The sequence below is a fragment of the Vulpes lagopus genome, chromosome 15 (genome assembly GCF_018345385.1).
Source record: "Vulpes lagopus strain Blue_001 chromosome 15, ASM1834538v1, whole genome shotgun sequence".
NCBI classification, from domain to species: Eukaryota; Metazoa; Chordata; class Mammalia; order Carnivora; family Canidae; genus Vulpes; species Vulpes lagopus.
Window position 1 is genome coordinate 23,906,228 of NC_054838.1, and position 16,429 is coordinate 23,922,656.

Consider the following 16,429-nt stretch of genomic DNA (forward strand, 5'->3'; position numbering starts at 1 on the left):
TTGTTTTTTTTCCCAACAATGAACATACTATTACTCTTTTTTTGAAACAAGACTTTCTTTGGAGGGGGCGGGGGGGGGGGGGGCTTACCCCTTCCTTCTCCAAGAAGCCTTCCCTAAGAAAGCCCCTAATGCTGCCTCACTGGCCTGTGCGAACCTGTATTAACACTTATTAGTTTCTTTGTCCCCCCACCCCCTTCAGTCTCTTCACTCCCTGTGCTGGCACCATGGCCACACATGGGCTGAATGAGTACATGTCTATAGCACTTCCCAACACACTCTCACCAATACCTCTGTCTCGTGTTGGAGGTTATCTATTTTATATTGGTGGGCCTAACTTTTTCAAAGAACTTAGGCTCGGGTGTATATATGGAGGAGTGTGGGTGTAGCTTCTCAGGCTCAAGGCTGGGGACACCTAACAGGCAGGCCTGGGGCTAAAGGCCATGGATTCTCTCTCTCTCTTTTTTTTTTTTTCTTTTCTTTTCTTTTTTATTTTTTTTTAATTAATTTTTATTGGTTTTCAATTTACCAACATACAGAGAAACACCCAGTGCTCATCCCGTCAAGTGTCCGCCTCAGTGCCCATCACCCATTCCCCCCCAAAGGATACAGTCAACAAAACTAAAAGACAACCTACAGAATGGGAGAAGATATTTGCAAATGACGTATCAGATAAAGGGCTAGTTTCCAAAATCTATAAAGAACTTATTAAACTCAACACCAAAGAAACAAACAACCCAATCATGAAATGGGCAAAAGACATGAAGAGAAATCTCACAGAGGAAGACAAGGCCATGGATTCTACTCGTGGCTCGGCTCTCTCAGTAACTAGCTGTGTGATCCCAATCTGTCTCTCTGGGCTTCACTTTTCTCTGTGGTAAAATAACGGACCTAAATTAAATTTCTCAAGTCCCTGCTAGTTCTAAAATCCTAGGATTCTAAATATGTATAATGTTAAAATTTGAGAAGTGGATTCCTGACACTCGCATGAGCAAAACTTCCAAAGACAACTCCTTGGGCTGAGGTCTAATAGGAGCGAAGAGAGTCTCAGATAGGGATATGGGGCAGTTTTGAGTTATTCTGGCTAACCAGCTCTTCCACGCAGAGGAGGGAGGTACCACTTGATTTTTCTTCCTCTTTCTTTATAACCAATCAATACAAAGCGGCCACTGAACTTCAATCGTGCATTGTTCCAACTGATTTCCGGATCCTTCGCATTAACCGGCTCTCAGCTGCAGCTGGGGAGGGGGCTGAAGGGTAGGGAGTCCTGGCCCACCTGCATCAGAGGCCTGGAAGCAGTGAGCCATGCAGACTCAATCATGATGACTATCTGGGCAAAGGGCTCTGGCTGGAGCCTCGCAGAAGGTCCTGTTTACAGTAATAACAGCACCAGGCCAGGCTGTCGGAGCAGAAGCAGAGGCGCCTGGGGCTAGAATCCACACACAGCCTCCATCTGTGCCTTATCTACCCAGTTAGCCTGGGCTGAGAGGGGCAGGGGAAGGGAGGAAGAAGGCTGCTGTCAGAACCCAGCTCCAGTCAGCCAACTTCAGGCAGGTTCCTGGTGCTCTAACGCCACAAACACAAGGCATCTTCTGCATTTGCCAGTTGAACTACGCACTCTTTCAAGGCCCCTCTTGGGACTCTTCCTCTAGGAAGCTCTCCAGATGCTCTCCCTATCAGGGAGATGGCCCACTCCAGCACTGCCATATCCAAATTACTCCAAAGGGAAGTGGGTAAGCAGTGAGGGAGGAGACCGATGGGCATTTATGCAGCCTGCAAGCTTCACAACTAGTTCTTTCCTATTACATAAGGTTTTAAATTTCTAGATATGAAGAATGATCTGCAGAGATCAATCAGTCCAATGCTTCCTTTTACACATACAACATGGAGGTTCACAAAGTATCAGCCTTGGCCTTAGACTGATTTGGATATGAGCCTGCATCTTTCTGTCTTTTCCAGGCTGTGTGACTGTGGCAGGTTATGTTAACCTCTCTGAAGCTCGGTCACTTTGCCTTATCAGCCTGCCAGATCTACCTAACAAGGATGCTGAGCATGACCAAAGGAATAATGTATGCAAAGCATTTACACTTTATAAACATTAGTTGTCATCATCACAAGTGTTCTATTTGTTCAAAGGCACACAGCAGAGGAACTGTATCAGCCTGTCACTGAACAGTGCTGGATTAAACAGAATGAAGTCTAATGCTGGGTGACCATTCTTTGTCCCACCTCTCAGTTTCTAGCAGGAACCTGACACACATTATCGTTTCTCAGCCTCTTGGCTAAGATCAAGTGTAGGAACTTGACAACACATTAAAGTGCAAAGATTATTTTTTTAACTTTATTTTTAAATTATTTCAAGCTTACAGAGCAGTTACAATAATAACACAAAAAACCTCAGATCTGTCCTTCGCTCAGATTCTTATTACATTTTGCTTCCTGTGCTTAACCCCTCCTTTTCTCTATTTTTTCCTGGACCGTGTGAGAGTTAGTTTCAGACATTATGCCCCTCATACCCAAATACTTCAGCACATATTTCCTAGTATGAGGCTATTCTCTTACATAACCACTAACCAACAATTATCAAATCTGGGACACTTAACATTGATAAAATATTTTTACCTAATAATTCAAATTTTGTCCACTATTCCAATAGTATCCTTTTATAGCAATTTCCCCCACGAACCAGATATAAGCCAGGATCAATATTAGAATCAGGCATTGCATGTGTCTTCAGTTCCCTTTCATCTAGAACCAAATAGTTGCTTAACCTTTGTTTGATTTTCATAATTCTGTCACTTTTGCAAAGTAAGGCTAATTTGTTTGTGAATGTCCTTCAGTTTGGATAACGACTTTTTGAGGAATCCATTTTCTATTATTCACCCATTCATTCCACAAACTTTTAATGAGACTGTGCTTATTATATAGATAGGACTCTGAGCAGGACGAGTTCCAAAATGTCCCTGCCTTCAAGCCATTCACTATTTAGCTCCACACGGGGCAAACAGCTAAAATATAAGCAAGGATCCTGGAGAAAGTACCATGTGAGTATAGGTCAGAGCAACAGAACTACAGGGACAACTTCCTGAAGGCAGAGTAGTGAGCTGTGCCAGAAAGGACAGGCAGAAATACCAATTCCCCTGACCTTCTAGGATCCTCTTGAGGAAACATCTGTTTCCCCAAGCTATGTGTGTCCTGGATGGGATGCAGTAAAACATGAAAAGTAACAAAACAAGGCTACAAAGGAGGTGGAGGTGGCCCAGGGCACCCTCATCTGGGTACCACTGCCCAGGGCTACAGGCTATGTCCCAGTGAGCAGCTGCCCTGGTAACTTGGTGACAAGGAAAAGACCCGTCTAGGCAGTTGAAGTGTGGGGAAGGGCCATGGGCGCCACCTACTGGCACCACACAGCAGGACTCTAGGCTGCTACAGAGAGCAGCTGGGCAGCTGGCTGGGTTGCCAGAAAGCATGTCACAGTATGGCAGTGAGACACAGAAGTGGCTCAAACTTCTCAAACAGGTTTGGTACTTAAGCCACCACTGCCAAGCTCCAGAACCCCACGAGCTTTTCAGTGAAGACTGGACTGTGCAAAGCCATTAAAATACCTGCCCCCTACCCACCCACCCATAGACTGGTAGGGGCAAAGACCAGGTTCATTCCAGTAACAAACCTTACAGAGCACCTTCTTCAAGCCAAGCTCTGTGCTGGGCACTAAGGATACAGAGATAACATAGACATGGACCTTGCTCACAAGGAGCTCCCAGTCTGAACTGGGGTTGGGAGAATGGGACAAATACACAAATAAGTGCTTTAAGTATCACAAATGCTCTAAGAGCTCTTCATATAGGGTCAGTGAGCACATAGCATACTTGGCTCTCTGTGGGGTGGACAGCTCTTGAATGGTGGAGTCAAAAGAACAACACTCCTTGAGCAGCCTACTATGTATCAGGCACCTGATATTTATGATCTCATCTGATCCTGTGACTAGTTAAGGACCTGCTTAAGGTGACTGGCTAGTAAGTGGCAGATTGGGACCAGGACCCATGCTCTCTCTGCTGAACCAACACTGCCTTCTAGGGCACATATCCCATTTTTTCCTTTCTTTCCCACATTTAGCCTAAGGCCAGCATGCTCAAGGAATGTAATAGGACTAATAAACTGACAAAAAGTGATAAAGAAGGGAAACCCTTAAGTGGAAAGGAGGGATCTGAGGGAGGGAGATACTCTTTGATTAGTTCTGCCTTCTAGAACCTTCTCCCCTGGAAGAGATCCTCTTCTCCTAGACTCAAGATAAGAAAGGCCCAATCCATTCCTTCTCTTCTTCATGGCAGTCTCCACATTAGCCCCACAACTTTCTCTTTTTTTTAAAGATTTTATTTATTTGAGAGAGAGATGTGTCAAGTACTATGCCAGTGCTTTTACACATATTGCTTCAGAATTCATCACAAGATAAAATGTTTTTCTAATTACAAACTTCCCTTGCTTACATCACTCCAAATGTCCAGGAAGTCTTTCCACTAAGTTCCTTATATCCAAATACTACCTATCTCCAGGCCCAGACTAAACGCCACCTTGTCTATGAAGCCTTAACTATTTTTTTTTTTAAGATTTTATTTATTTACTCATGAGAGACACACACACAGAGAGAGAGAGAGAGAGAGAGAGAGAGAGAGAGGCAGAGACACAGGCAGAGGGAGAAGCAGGCTCCACGCAGGGAGCCCGACGCGGGACCTGATCCTGGGTCTCCAGGATCATGACCTGGGCCAAAGGCAGACGCTTAACTGCTGAGCAACCGAGGCGTCCCAAGCCTTAACTATTCTTACATACTAATTACAATTCTCTTACCAGACTGCAAGTTCTTGAAAGGCATAGGTCATCATGATACATGTTTTATGCTCTTCTATGCCAAATGGGGCATAATGCTTATAATGGGCCTTAAGAATAAATGCCCAAAAACCAGAATAAATAAATGCCAAAGAAGATATACAAATGGCCCAGTAAGTACATGACAAGATACTCAATGGACAGACCCTTAGCCATCAGGGAAATGCAAATCAAAACTACAATGAGGGGAAGCCCGGGTGGCTCAGCAGTTTAGCGCCGCTTTCAGCCCAGGGCGTGACCCTGGAGGCCTGGGATTGAGTCCCACGTCTGGCTCCCTGCGTGGAGTCTGCTTCTCCCTCTGCTTGTGTCTCTGCCTCTCTCTCTCTGTCTCTCATGAATAAATAAATAAATAAAATCTTAAAAAAAAAACTACAATGAGATACCACTTCACACATACTAGAATAGCTGTAATAAAAAAGATAGATAATAACATACAGTATTAGCAAAGACTGGAGAGATCAGAACCCTCATACATTGCTGATAAGAATGTAAAATAGTACAGCCACTTTGGAAAACAGTCTGTCAGCTCCTCAAAATTTAAACATAGAGTTACCATATGACCTAGCAGTTCTACTTCTAGGAATCTACCCAACAGATATGAAAACGTACATTCACATAAAAACCTGTAATGTTCAGAGCAAAATTATTAAAAATAGCCAAAAAGTAAAAATATGAACATCCATCACCTGATGAAATGATAAATAAAATGTGGCATATCTATACATGGAATATTATTTAGCCATAAAAAGGAAATAAGTACTGATACATGCTCCAACATGGATGAATCTTGAAAACATAACCCTAAATAAAAGAAGCCAGTCACAGAAGACCACACTGTATGATTCCATTTAGGAAATGTCCAGATAGGCAAATTCATAGAGAGAGAAAGTAGATTAGTAGTTTTCAAGGTCTGAGGGGAGGGGACAAACAGAGTGACTGCTAATGGCACTAAGGTCTTTTTGGGGTGAGGGAATGATGAAAATGTTCCGGAATGAGATAGTAGTGATGGTCACATCATTTTATAACATACCAAAAACCACTGTACCCTTTAATAGGGTACATTTTATGGTATATAGATTATATCTCAAAAAAAAAGAATAAAAGAACAAATGAATATTTGCTCATTCAGAGTCTGCTTATCAACTTCAGGAGGCAGACAGGGCTTCATACGTAGAGAAGCTCAACTGAGGGCTGGACGCTGCCCAGCAAAAACCTCTTTGGGGGGGGGGCGGGGAAGAAAACCTAAAACAGGGACTTGAATACTGAAGAGGAAATCCTGAGACCAGAGACCAAAGTGCCTTGGATCCTGTCTACCTGTGCAAAAGCTGTAACTAAGTGTCACCTGCTCTAGAATGGATCCTGCCCTGACTGCTGGTCTCTGAATCCCTGGGAATTCAGAGGCCTCCCCCAATTGTTTGTGCTTTATATCCTGTCCCTACTCACTGTCCATCTGTAAAAGCTGGTCAAACACACAGACTTCCCAGGAGGCCGGGGCGCTATCCCCCCCAAACAAAAGGGCATTGAGATGGAAGCCTCGGCTCAGCCTCAGAGAGGATTCTGAGGCAGCCTTCCTGGACCTCCCATCCACATGAATTGAGGGCCGGGAGCCCAGCCCGCCTGCCCAGCTGCTGTGCCCTCCTGCTGGGCAGCCTCTGGAGAATAAACAGGGTTTCATTCCACCAATCAATCAACCGGCCAGACTCTATCTGTACTGTGTGCCTTCTGCGTGCCCAGCCAGCCTTGTGTGACTAGGTATGGTAGAGGCAGGAGGAGGTGATCCACCTTGCTGTGACGGTACAGCCTAGGTGAGGAGACAGGTCTGAGAGGCAAGGAGTGAAAACTCAACGTGATACTGTATGGCAGAGACTTTAAGGCTGTGGGAATTGGACAAGAAAGCTCACCATGGGCTAGAACAAGCAGTGACCTGCAGTGAGAAAAGCAAGTACTTTGGACTCCTATAGGTCTCAGTTTAAATCACACAGCTCCACTATTTACTAGCTGTGAGGTAGTAAGCACTGAATCTGAGCTTCAAGTTTTCTCATCTGGAAAATGGATATAACACAATCTGTTCTGCAATACTAGAGCAAGAAAGGAAGATAATACACATAGGGTGTCTAGTATTCTGCCTCACATACTGTGGGTATCTAATAAAGAACAGCTATTATTTCCAGTGAGGGAGCGCTTTCTGGAAAAAAAGGGCTTGAGGTGGGTGATGAAGCAAGAACTGGATCTCGACAGGACGAGGTGGAGCTGAAAAGCACCGCAAAGGCTTCCAGGTAGGATGAGTAAGCTGCATAACTGGGACAGTGAGAAGCCAAGTCTAAGTGGAATAGAGTTTTCAAGATGGAGGGGAAGGCCACACTTGGCTGGTGGGAGTGCGGGGTTGAGTGAAGGGCAGAGGGGAAGACGGATAAGGGGTCTGGATCTGTCAGTTTCTCTTCAGGAACCTTGTAGACTCCCAGTAAGGCAGACAGAAGGGGTTCTCCCTCTAGCTAGAAAACACTCCCTCAACAGGAAACGGGAGCCTAGAAGAGTGCTGAGGAAACTGTGATCCCAGGAAGCCTCTATCTGCCTCGGGCCTCTTCATCTGTAAATTGAAGTGGTATGCCACTTCCAAATGGGCAACTTTGGGTAAATTTCTCAAGTAATCCACATTTCTGTTTCAATGTCTGTGAAATGGGGCTATTATTACTTGCAGAGTTATGAGGATTTAGTGATTAAAGCCTCACATAATATCTGCCTCAAAAAAGGTATTCAATAAACATCAGCCACTGTAATATTTAACAATGTTATTAAAGTATTATTTTGTAACATTTTATATAGCACATGTACTGATACATGTAAAAATCAAATGCATGAAAAATTATGCCATTAAAAAGTAATATCCTGGATGGCTCAGTTGGTTAAGAGTCTGCCTTTGGCTCAGGTCATGTTCCCAGTGTCCCAGGATTGAGTCCTGGTGCAGGTCCTTACTGAGCAGAGAGTCTACTTCTCCCTCTGCTCCTTCCCCCTGCTCGTGCTCTCTTTCCCTCAAATAAATAACTAAATCTTAAAAAAAAAAAAAAAAAAAAGTTGGGGGCACCTGGGTGGCTCAGAGTTGAGCGTCTGCCTTTGGCTCAGATTGTAGTTCCCGTGTTCTGGGATTGAGTCCCACATCAGGCTCCTCGCAAAGAGCCTGCTTCTCCCTCTGCCTATGTCTCTACTTCTCTCATGTGTGAATAAATAAATTATTAAAAAAAAAGATCCTATAAAAAGTAAATAAAATTCTTAATATACGTAAGTTCTAGAAAAAGGAGTAAAACTAAGCATAATTGCCTGTTTTTTTGTTTTGTTTTGTTTTTTGTCCCACTTACTATTCATTTGCCTTGGGTTCTTTAGTCTGGGAGATCTCTGAAAGCTCCAGTAAAAGCTAACAAACACATACAGGGTAACAACTGAATATTCGGAAAATTCTATCCATTACCTTATTTTTCTAGTGATGGGGCAAAAACCTAGTGTAATTAACAAATTTAGTAACAAAACTTACCATGTACAGAGCATTCAGTATGCATTAGGCATAGCAAGCACTAAGTAGTTTCTCTCATTTAATTTTCTCATTTACTACTCATAACAAAAGTGTGAGGTAGGTCAATCATGATCTCACTTTGCAGAGTAAGAATCTAAGCTAGAAAAGGTTAGGCAACTTTCCCAAGGTCACAGAGCTGACCAATGGCACAGCTGGAATTCAACTCTTGTTTTCTCAGACTCATAGCTGGGAATCAAACCTTGCCTTCTCAGACTCCAAAGTCCTTATCACTGGGATTCCTGCCAATGATAAGAGAACCTCTGCCAGACCCAATGACAGAGTCATATGGGAGAATCACTTGTTGCCTTAGGAGGGAGCCTGGACCTGGGACTCCAACTCAGAAGGGAAGAGAGGGAAGGAACAAGGGTGTAAAAGAGCCTCAAAGTTCAAAAGTGAGATTTTTTAAAGTGAGATTTCCTGAGAAAGCTTTTAAACAGGACAGAGACAGAGCAGGAACTGTGAGGCAAGAAGCTAAAATGAAATTGGTGATTCACCCCAAAGATACAGATGCAGTGAAAAACTGAGACACCTGCACCCCAATGTTTATAGCAGCAATGTCCACAATAGCCAAACTGTGGAAGGAGCCTCAGTGTCTGAAAGATGAATGGATAAAGAAGATGTGGTTTATGTATACAATGGAATATTACTCAGCCATTAGAAACGACAAATACCCACCATTTGCTTCAACGTGGATAGAACTGGAGGGTATTATGCTGAGTGAAGTAAGTCAATCGGAGGACAACCATATGGTTTCATTCATTCAGGAAAATATAAGAAATAGTGAAAGGGATTAAAGGGGAAAGGAGGGAAAATGTGTGAGAAAAATCAGAGAGGGTGACAGGACATGAGAGACTCCTAACTCTGGGAAATGAATAAGGGGTAGTGGAAGGGGAGGTGGACAGGGGATGGGGTGACTAGGTAACCGGCACTGAGGGAGGCACTTGATGGGATGAGCACTGGGTGTTATACTATATGTTGGCAAATCAAACTCCAATAAAAAAAAATACAAAAAAAAAAAAAAAAAAAGAAGAAGAAGAAGAAGCTAAAGTGAGTATCATTAAGCCCAGTGACACACTGAGCTTGACCATTTTCAGTATACTTGGATTTCTCTCCCTCAGTTTCTAGGAAAATTCCTCGGGGGAAAAAAATCCAACTGGTTCTAGCCAGGCTGATAGGATCTGTGCTATGGTGATGATTGAGCTGGGATTTTCAAGAAGCAGCACTGAGGGGCCACAGCAATACTGTTGGGGAGACAGAGCCTGACTGCTGCCCCTGCTGCAGGACCCTGGGGACTGCAGCTTTGTGACCTACCCTACCTCAGTGGCTGGATCAGTGCCAAAGAAGATCCTGGCACACGCAAGCTGGTAACATTCAGATTGGTTCCTGATGTTTCTCAGATCAGAAAGGTTGCTGATCATGTCAACCCAACAACCCCCCACCACCACCACCAAATCATCTACTGCTGCTGTTAGAATAAAGACAAAGCTCCTTACTATGGCCTTGAACATTTATTCTGGCACCACCATCCCCACCACTACACCCTTGAGCTGCAGGCTCCTTCACACTTGTCATCCTTCCTTCTTCCACTGGGTCTTTGTAAATAAAGGTTTTTTCTGCCAGAAAAGCTCTTCTGCCCTACTCCACCTAAGTTAACTCCTCATCAGAGTTCAAGCTTCCTCTGGGAAGCTTTCCCTCACCAAAAGAAATCCACTAGAGGCTCTAGGATTCTCTTTACCCTTCCTTGAAGCATCTGTCACAGCTATAATCTCTTTCTTTCTTTTGTAATTTTACATTTGCATGATCAACATGTTGAGCTGACTCAAAGCTCCATGAGGTGACGCCTGTATTTCTGGCTTACCGCTGATCCATCAAGGCCTAGCAAAGTGCCAGCACATAGTAGACACTTTTTTGAATAAAAGAACTAATGCTCCATTTTTATATTATTTTTTGAAAGAGAGGTCAGTTCTCTGTTTATAGATTTATTATAACTGCAAATAACTATTAACATTTGCCTAGCTCTTTATCATTTACAAAAAACTTATGCAATAGTCAATTAAGTACTTGTAAACTATCTACATGAACAGCAATGAATAAAAGCAATGGTCTGCCATCTATAAAACCCAGAGTATTGTGGGAGGGAAAGAAAACAAATAACTTATCCCAATACGGGGTGATAAGTGCTGTCACAGAGGAGGTTTAGGGTACTATGGAAACCTACAAGTACTGGGAGGGTAAGGGCACTTGAAGCCTTCCTGAAGACATAACACTGATGCCCCACAGGATGAGTAATTTTCCAGACAAGAGTTCACCTGCCTGGAACCTTCCCCAAGACCTGGGAGGGTGGTCTGACAAATATTAAAAAGATACTTCAAAACTGAGGCCATTGAAGAAGTTAAGGGACTTAGTGAAGTTAAGGGACTGAGGCCACACAGCCAAGCAGCAGTAAGGCCAACACAAGAGGCTCCATCCCAAGGCTGGGATCCCTTTCAGGGACATCCCCTTCCCTACAAGCCACCCCCCTACCCCAACCCACTCCCCATATAGGCCTTGGCTGTTCTCTGCTTCTGTGCTTGGCCAACCACCCAATTCTGCTGGGCTTCTGTGCAGTTTCTGTGCAGTTCTGTGCAGTTCTGGCTGCTTCCACAACTCACCTACCTATGAAGTTCAGAAAAAGCCGTCAATCCAGTCCCCCCCTCCAGCCAGGAAACAAGTAAGCAAAGACCCAGTCATACATCTCTGCAGAGATGCTTGCCTAGTGTTTCAGTGTGTAATCTGGATCTTTCCAAAGGGACTTGGTTTTCTCTGCAGGGTTGAACACTGGAAATTGTATTTCAAAGTTCTCAGTGGGACCCCCATTAACATGATTTGGAAAACTAAGATTCAAAGAGGGAAAGTCTTTGAATTTTATTAAGGGTCCCAGAGCCAGTTTGTAACTGTGTCCGAAGTGGAACCCAGATCTGCTCATTCTAAAAATCTTGTATTCTTTCTATTAACATTATACTGCCTTCCAACATCCCAGTATTCAAAAAGCCTATGGGCGTTATGCCCTAGCATTCAAAAACCAGTGTGATGATCTTATGGAGTTCTCACAACAAGCATCAATTTAGAAGCCTTGATCTTTGGTCTAAAATAAAACTTTTGTTTCAATCTACTGTATACCACAAGGACATTGGTTTACTGGTTAAAAGAACTGGACGTTTGGTTGCTCTGATGCCATCATTAATATCTTCCCATCCAGCCAAAATGATACTACAATCAATAAACAGACAGCCTCTCTGAGGACCCGAGACAGCCAAATGTATTTACCAGCCAGGGTTTTTGTTAATTAGATAAAATCCCTGGATCAATGTGCAGAACATTTACCTATGCTGTAGCTGAGCACATTCTGGACACCTTACTTCTGGCATAGGGACATCAAGTGCCTCAAGCCCCAAGCTGGGGCATCCAGGGACAAGAACCAAACCAAGCCATCAACGTAAAGCTAGAACAAATGTGTTTAACACTCAAGAAAATCTAACCCTTTCTTCTTTCCTGAACTGTAAACCAAATAAGACCTTTTTTCAAGGCATCTAGTAAACAAGTCTGAGCTGGTATGAACTCCTTGATTTTCTAAAACCATGAAACTAGAAATCAAGACAAGATAACAAAACAATCTCTAAAGTGATCATTGAGATTCTTTTTTTGAGAGACAGCATGGTATATACAGTGGAAAGGGTATGAATGACACATACATTCAACTGCCTAGTAGACATCTCCACTTGAGTATCTCACTAGCATGTTAAATTTAGCATGTTTAAAACCAAATTCATAATCATTTTCCCCCAACCCAGTTCTCCTCTAGCACTTTCATCTCAGTGAATAGCATCTACACAGTGATTGGGCCAAAAAACTGAAATTCATTAACACCTTCTTCTCCCTAATCAGTGATATCCAACTCTATTTATTCCTTTAACATTCATTTATTAGTACATACAACGTATCAAGCACTGATACCCCTCTAACCACCAAGTGCTGTCTAGCTTACTTCCTCCATCTCTGCTGACATCATAGTCCAAGTCATCACCTGCCAACATCCTCTCTTCTAGCCTATTCCAACAGCTTTCAACCAGTCTTTTTGCACCCAGCATGGCTCTCTATCAATCTATTCTCCATGCAGCTTCTGGAGAAATCTGGAGAAAGTTACAGATCTCGATCATGTCACTAGGTCTCTCTCTCATTCTCTCTCTCTCTCTCTCTGTCTCTCTCTCTCTCACTCACACACACACACACACACACACACACACACACACACACAGGCTTAAAATCTTTCAGTGGATGCTCAGTGATCTTAGTAAAAATAAAAATCATCACCATGACTACAGACCCAGTGTGTTATGGTCTTTGCTTAACTCTCCAGCTGCAGTTCATGTCACCCTGCCCTTACTCTCTAGAGTCCAGTCAGATTGGCCTTCTCTCACTGCATGATTTCTTCACATCTATCTGTTCTTGACTCCTCCAGGCCTTCCACCTACTATTCCCTCCAACTGAAAGTTCTTCTAACTTTCACTTCGTCCTTCAGAGCTCACTTCAATCCCACATACTCCAGTGCTTTCCCTTACTGATACATACCCTTTCCTCCATCCCTCCCAGATCCAAGGTTAGATTTCCAAGTGCCTTATACTTTATTTTTTAAGCAACTGTGAAGATATAATTAACATGCCATATAATCCACCCGTTAAAAGTGTACAACTCTATTGTTTTTAGTATATTCAGAGTTGTACGATCTTGACTACTAACTCCAGAACAGTTTCATCATCCCCAAAAGAAACTCTGGACTCATTAGCAGTCGTTCCCTATTCCCTCCCAACCCCAACCTCCCCAGTCCTTGCCAATAACTAATCTATTTTCTGTCTCTATGGATTTGTCTACTCTGGACACTTCATATAAATTGAATCATATGATATGTAGTCTTTTGTCTGACCTCTTTCAGTTAGCATAATACCTTCAAGGTTCACTGATGTTGTAGCATATAGCACTACTCCATTCCTTCGTACTGATGAATAATATATTCTGCTCTACGGCTGTATTATTTTCATCTATCCATTCAAACATTTATGGATTTGGGGGTTGTTTTCCTCTTTGGAGTATTATGAATAACACTGCTATGAACATTCATGTTCGTGTCTTCATTTCTCTGGGTTATGTACCTAAGAGCAGACCTGCTGGGCCATAAGGTAACTCTACGTTTAATATATTGAGGAAATGCCGAGTCTTATCCAAGGTAGTTTCACCATTTCACATCTCCACCAGCAATACATGAGGGTTCCAATTTCTCCACATCCTGAGAAACACTATCATCTTTCTGCTTACAGCCATCCTAATAGGTGTGAAGTGGTATCTCATTGGTTTTTTTGTTGTTGTTGTTTTTGTTTTCATTGTGGTTTTGATTAGTATTTCCCTAATGATGAAAGATGTTAAGTGTCTTTATGTATATTCAAGATCATGTGCTCATTTGAGTATCTTCTTTAGAGAGATACCAATTCAGATTCTTTGCCCATTTTCAAATTATCTTTTTATTATTGAGTTAAAGAGTTCTTTACATTTTCTGAGTACAAATCTCTTGTCAGATATATACTTTGCAAATACGTTCTCCCACTATGGGAGAGTCTTTTCACTTTCTTGAAGGTGTCCTTTGAACACAAAATTTTCAATTTTTTAAAATAGAATTCATTTATTTATTTAAGAGAGAATGCTTGAGTACAAGTGGGGGTAGGGGCAGAGGGTGAGAGAGAAAGAAGCAGACTCCCCACTGGGCATGGAGCCCAACACAGGGCTCAATCCCAGGACCCTGAGACCATGACATGAGCCACAGGCAGACACTTAACCACCTGAGCCACCCAGGTGCCCCAAGTTTTCAATTTTAATGAAGTCCAATTTATCTATCTTTTTTCTTTGGTTTCTTGTGCTTTTGATGCTCTAAGATAGTTTTGCACAACCCAAGGTCACAAAGATTTATAATTTTAGCTTTTATATTTATGTCTATGATCCATTTTGAGTTAATTTTTGTGTATGGGTGAGGGAGGCCTCCACAGCATTTTTTTGCATGTGGATATCCAGTTGGCCCAACAACCATTTATTGAAAAGTCAAACTGCACTTCATTCTGAAGTACAAAATTATGTCTACATAATTAGTCACTGGCTCCTAGTTAGACTGTAAGTACCAAGAGGGTAGGGACTGTGTCAATCTTGTTCACCACTGTATTTCCAGCACTAAGCCCAACAACGCCTTGCTCCTAATAAGCACTCATAAACCTTGGTCAAATGAAGTATTATTTTTGTTATTAACAAATACTCTACAACTCTGTGGGTTATAGGTATTATCTCCATGTTACCTACACTCATAGAAGTTGGGCAACCTGTGCCTTATATTTTGCTGGTTCTCAATTTTGACTCATGTACTCTACCCTCCCCTGGGGAGTTCATGAGCTCCTCCAGGGCAGGAATTGCTTCTCCTTCCTCATGGTGTTGCCACCAAAGCAAATTCAGCTCAGGGCTAGGCAAAGAAGACAGGCAGGACAGGTGAATGACTGAGGGACAAATGGATGATGCCCTCCATAGCCAGGTCCCTCCCTCTCTCTAGTTCCTCCTGGCCTCAAACTGTGATCAAGCAATACCAGATAATTCTCATTCATTTGGGGAAAATAAAAAATAGTGAAAGGGAATAAAGGGGAAAGGAGAAAAAATGAGTGGGAAATATCAGAAAGGGAGACAGAACATGAGAGACACCTAACTCTGGGAAACGAACTAGGGGTGGTAGAAAGGGAGGTGGGCAGGGGGTGGGGTTGACTGGGTGACGGGCACTAAAGGGGGCACTTGATGGGATGAGCACTGGGTGTTATTTTATATGTTGGCAAATTGAACACCAATAAAAAATAAATTTATAAAAACAAAACAAAACCAGATAATGTATAATTCCCCCATCCACACCACACATCCTAGGCTGTTTCTTGCTTCAGTGCTACCACTCATGCAGCCCCCTTTGCCTGGAAAGCCTTACCCTTCTATTTTCTAAGCCCTACTGATATTTGAAGCCATTTCCTCTAGGATGCTTTCGGTCTCCCAGACTGTTCAGGGGCATCTTCTGGGTTCCTGTCTCACAGCACTGATCACACAATGTTGCCACGGTATTCCCCAGACTCCTGCATGAAGGGCAGGAATTATGTCTGGTCAGATGTCCCTGGTGCCAAGCACAGAACCCAGCATATGACAGGTGCTCAGTAAATTTTGTCACATGATCAAATGAATACTGGAAAGGGCAGGCAGTCTGAAGTTCAAGATTGATATCACCAGGGTTCCTTCATTATAGAATGTTTGGGCTGATGAACAACTGAGTTATGCACTCAGCAGAGAGGCCCAACTCCCTGCTGGGAGAAGGGAAATGGGTAGAGGTGTTGTCTTTCACTCAAGTTTGTACTGAAGGAAATGTGATCTCCACTGGGAGAACAGGAGGCCTCATTTCTCCTGGCCTTGATAGCTCCTCACATGGCTCAGCCCAAGCCTGGACAGATGTGCCTTTAGTCTGCCCTGTGCCCTAGGTTTCGGGTGAGTGGTTCCTGTATCCAGGAGCCAGGCTTGGGTATAGGCTAAGCCCAGGAGTAGGGCCACCTGCTCGTGATGCTGACAGGTGGGATAGGGGCCCCAGGACAGGGCTTCCACTCCCGAGGAGTCAGAGCTGCACACACTAACAAGGTTTAAGTGCCTTGGTGGAGGAGGGGGGAAATGGTTGCCACAGGGAGAAAGAAGAGAAGGAAGGGAAAGGGAAGGGACTCAGCCTCCCTCCGAAATAGCCAATGGAAGTATGGAAATAAGCCTCTGGACAGCCTGCTTCAAGTCTGCTGAAAAGTCAGTAAAAAAGCAACTTTCCTCAAGTTCTGTTGTGCTGGTGAATAGAGTAAGAGATGTGGGGAAATAGTTGTCCCTGCGTGGGGAGGCACACAATCCAGT

General features: G+C 43.3%; 1 protein-coding gene and 1 pseudogene across 3 annotated transcripts in view; one reads left to right on the forward strand and one right to left on the reverse strand.

The window, feature by feature from the left end:
• Positions 1–16,429, reverse strand: part of CLPB (caseinolytic mitochondrial matrix peptidase chaperone subunit B) — a 144,555-nt gene that overhangs the window by 120,223 nt on the left and 7,903 nt on the right. The gene's annotated exons all lie outside the window — the stretch shown is intronic.
• LOC121476696 lies at positions 2,260–2,364 on the forward strand (annotated as a pseudogene).